Here is a 4,699-nt window from a genome sequence, read left to right as displayed (position 1 = left end):
AAAAAAAAAAAAAATCGATGAATTGAAAATCTGGTTCTTTGAAAGAATAAATAAACTATGTAAGTGCTTAGCCAAACTCACCAAGAGAGAGAAAAGACTTAAACATCAATGTAATTAGAAATGAAAAAGGTGAAATCACAACATGCAGTCAAAATTCATAAGATACTACTTCAGAAAGCTATATTCTCACAAATTAGCAAAATTTGAAGAAATGGACAGATTCCTAGACAAATACAAGCTACCAAAATTAACCCAATAAGATATAAATATGCTGAACAACCCAATAATAAGCAACGATACTGACCCAGTGATAAAGAATCTACCAACTAAATCCCAGGACCTGATGGATTCACTACTGAATTCTGCAAAACCTTTAAGGATGTTATATCACCAATACTCTTCAAGCTCCTGAAAAAAATTGAAAGGGATGAACTGCTCACAAATTAATTTATGGAAGCCAATATCATCCTGATCCCAAAACTGGATAAAGACCCAATTTAAAAAGAAAACTACAGGCTAACTTCCTTAATGAACATAGATACAAAAAATCTTCACAAGACATTAGCAAATAGAATATAGTACATTATAAAAAGATTATGTATGATCAAGGTTTCATCCCAGAGATTCAAGGTCGATTCAACATATGTAAGTAAATACAGTGGCACCTCAGTTTATGAATTTGATTCTTTCCACAATTCTGGTCACAAACCAGGTTGGATGAGAACCAAATTAAATTAAATAGCTAGGTTCAGGGTTGAACTTCTGTGGAAATTTGATCCGGTTCTTGTCCAGTTTGGTTTGTAACCAAAATCTTGCAGAGAATTAAGTTTGTGAACTAAGGTAACACTATAAATGTAAAACAAATAGGATCGAGGTAAAAAATCATATGTGCACATGAAGGCTTTCAATACAATCCAACACCCTTTCATGATAAAAGCCCTGAAGAAAATAGGAATGAAAGGACCATTCCTGAATATGACAAAAGCTATTCATGACAAACCAATAGCCAGCATCACACTAAAAGGGGAAAAACTAAAAGCACTTCCCCTAAAATCAGGAACAAGACAAGGATGTCCTCTGTCACTTCTGTTCAACATAATATTCGAAACAGCCAGAGCAATTAGGCAAGGAGAGAAATAAAAGGGATACATAACAAAGTATTCAAATTAACATTTTTTGCAGAGGACATGATACTCTGCATAGAAGATACAAAGAACACCAAAACCCACTTAGAATTAATAACCAACTTCAGCAAGTAGCACGATACAAGATCAACAAAAATCATTAGCATTGTGTACACCAATAATGAACTGTATTAAAGGAAATTACGAAGTTTCAAGAAAAATGAAATACATAGGAATTAACCTAACCTGGGAAGTGAAGGATCTCTACAAAGAAAACTATAGCACTCTGAAAAAAGAGATTGAAGAGGACATCAGAAGATGGAAAGATGTCCCCTACTCCTGGATAGACAGAACCAATATTGTCAAAACAGTCATTCTCTCAAAATTCTTATGCAGATTCAGTGCAGTCCCAATCAAAATATCAACAGGATACTTTACAGATCTAGAGAAAACAATTCTAAAATTCATATAGAGCCAGAAGAGAACCTAGAATAGCAAAAGAAATTTGGGGCAATAAGAGCAAAGCAGGAAGCACAGCAAGACCTGACGTCAAGCTACTCTACAAAGCAGTAGTGATAAAAATGGCATGATGCTGGAACAAAAACAGACACATGGATCAGTGGAACAAAATTGAGGATACAGAAACTTTGACAGACACATCCAGGTATTTGACCTTTGACAAAGGGACCATAATCATAGGAGGAAGGACAGCCTATTCAACAAGTTGTTCTTGGAAAATTGGTTATCTGCTTGCACAAGATTAAACTGGACCCTTTTACCATACACTAAATTAAAATCAAAATGGATGAAAGATCTAAACCACCTAAACTTAAAGAATCAATCAAGAAATGGGCAAGAGAAATGAACAGACAGAGGAAGAAGTACAAGTGGTCAGCAAATATATGTAAACCTCTTCAACATCTCTGGCCATTACAGACGTGTAAATTACAAAAATGGTAACATTCCATCTTTCTCTGGAAAAGAATGGCAATCATTAAGAAATCAAACAATAACAAATGCTGGGGTGGCTATGGTAAAAAGGAATCTTCCTTTACTGTTGTGAATGTAAACTAGTATGACCATTATGAAAACCTGTATGGAGATTTCTCAAAGAACTGAAATTAGAAATTCCATACAACCCAGCTATCTCCCTTCCACATATCTTCTCCTGAGAGACTAAGATGTACTACTACAGTAATACATGCATACCAGTATTTATAGTAGCTCAGTCCCTAATAGCTAAATCCTGGAAGCAACCTGTATACTGATTAACAGACAATTGGATAAAGAAAATGTGTTATCTGTGTATAATGGAATACTACTTGATTATAAAGAATGACAAATTTGAGCTATTTGTATGAAAATGAATGCACCTGGAAAATGTAATGTTGAATGAAATCAGACACACAAAGCTTAAATACCTTATGGTGTCCCTCATTTGCATGAGGCAAAGTACAAAGAGAATAAGGAAGGATAGAAAGAGATGAAGTGGGGAAGTGGTCCAAGGGCACAAGAGTGAGCAGAGAGGAGGAGGGGAAGGGGAAATAAGTAAAACCAAGATATGCCAAGTATAGGAACCTAATAACCTCAATTAATGTGAATATTATATGCTATAACACAAGCTATGATTAATATCAAGAAAAATTAATCATGGAATAGAGGAATTGGAAGAAGGAAGGTTGGGGAGGGAAAGAGAAGGAGATTAAAAAGAAATAAGCTGGACTATGTACATGAGATCAATGCCCAAGATGATTGTAAACTACATGAACTGCAAACATGTACTAATAAAATTAGAAATGTTTAAATGAAAAGAAAGGATATGGAATGGTATAAAGGAATAGTAATATTTTTAAGAATACTGATATACAAAAATAAGTATTATGAGGTTAGATATAAAAATATTGGGGAAATAAGTGCTCTTCAAATGTTTGACAACTTTTCCTTGTTAGTGTTCAAATGCAGTAACTATTTAAAAGTGTATAATTCAGTGGTATTAAGGATATTCATATTGTGCAACTCTCTGTTTAAGAACATTTTAATCAACCTAAATAGAAACCCTTTACTCATAAAGTAGTCACTGCCCGTTTCTGTCCTACCCCAGCCTTGGAAATCACCAGTGTGCTTTCCATCTCTATGAATTTGCCTGTTCTACCATTTAATGCAAATGGAATCATACTGTGTAGCTTTCTAAAAAATCTTAGCATGATTCTTTTTAGGTTTATCCATGTTGCATTTATTATAATGAATAATATATGAATAATATTCCATCGTGGACATTTGGAGATATATACATTTTTTTGTCCATTTATCTACTGATGGATATTTGAGTCATTTTTACCGTTTAGTTACTGTAGATAGTGATTCAGTGAATCATTTTTATACAAGTTTTTGAATGAGTGCCTGCTTTTGGTACTTTTGGGTAAATATCTAATAATAGATTTGCTTTCATATTGCTGATTCTGTCTTTAACTTGTTGAGGAATTCACAGTATTTCCTACACTAGATACAACATTTTACATTACCACTAGCAATGTGTAAGGGTTCTGGTTTCTTTACATTTTCAGAAACATCTGTCATTTTCTTGGTTTTGTTGGAAGTGGTCTGGTATTTAATTGATGTTTGGTGCTGGGGATCTAACCCAGGGCCTCATGCATGCTAGGAAAGCACCACTGAGCAGTCCCCCAAAACCTGTTTTGTATTTACTATAGCTGTCTTAGTGAGCACAAAGTGGTATCTCATTGTGGCTGTGATTTGCATTTCCCTCATGGCTAATGGTGTTGAACACTTTTTCATGTATTGATGTATCTTATTTAAAGAAATGTCTACTCAAGCCCTTTGCCTATTTTATAATCTAGTGTTTTTGCTGCTATTGACTTGTAGGAATACTTTATATCTTAGCATAATAACTCCTTGTCGTGTAAATGATTTGCAAGGATTTTCACTGATTCCATGGGTTGCTTTTTCACAATTTTCATATTCTTTTGTGCAGAAAAGCTCCTCAATTTTGATCAATAGACATGTATTTTTGCATCTTTGTAATCTTATGAGTTTTTATTCTTGTTTAGAAAATGTAGTTGACTCATATATTTAAGCTTTAAGACTTGTTCTTGTCTTTTGAGACGGGTCTCACTATGCAGTTCAGGCTGGCTTTGAATTCACTTTGTAGTCTTTGTAGCAGCCCAGGTTGGCCTTGAACTCACTGAGATCCTCCTGCCTCAGCCTCTCCAATGCTGAGATTACAGGTTTGTGCCACCATAATCAGCTTGAATGAAAATTGTGTATGCTAAGGAGATAAGTAGTAAATGGATAGACTTGCTTTAAAAATAAGTCAAAGTAGAATGCTAGGTTTAAAACTTTGTTGTGGAAAACAGATTAGGTGGTAGGGTAGTAGATATTTCAACTGTAATTATTCATTTTAAAGTAGGCCCAACTATATAGTTAATTTCTGGCAAGATATAGCAGTAGACACCTGTAACCTGAGCACTCTTGGAAGCTGAGGCAGGAGGAAAATACCAAATTCTAGTTCAGCCTTGGCAATTTAGCAATCCAATCTTAAAGAAAAAAAAAAAAAAAAA

General features: G+C 34.3%; 1 protein-coding gene across 10 annotated transcripts in view; it reads left to right on the top strand.

Moving 5' to 3' along the window:
- The window catches only part of Spata6 (spermatogenesis associated 6), an 83,042-nt gene that overhangs the window by 36,586 nt on the left and 41,757 nt on the right, over positions 1-4,699 (top strand). The gene's annotated exons all lie outside the window — the stretch shown is intronic.

The sequence above is a fragment of the Fukomys damarensis genome, unplaced genomic scaffold, assembly GCF_012274545.1.
Source record: "Fukomys damarensis isolate Sample0158 unplaced genomic scaffold, DMR_v1.0_HiC HiC_scaffold_23, whole genome shotgun sequence".
Classification (NCBI taxonomy): Eukaryota; Metazoa; Chordata; class Mammalia; order Rodentia; family Bathyergidae; genus Fukomys; species Fukomys damarensis.
This window is presented reverse-complemented; position numbering and strand designations above follow the sequence as displayed.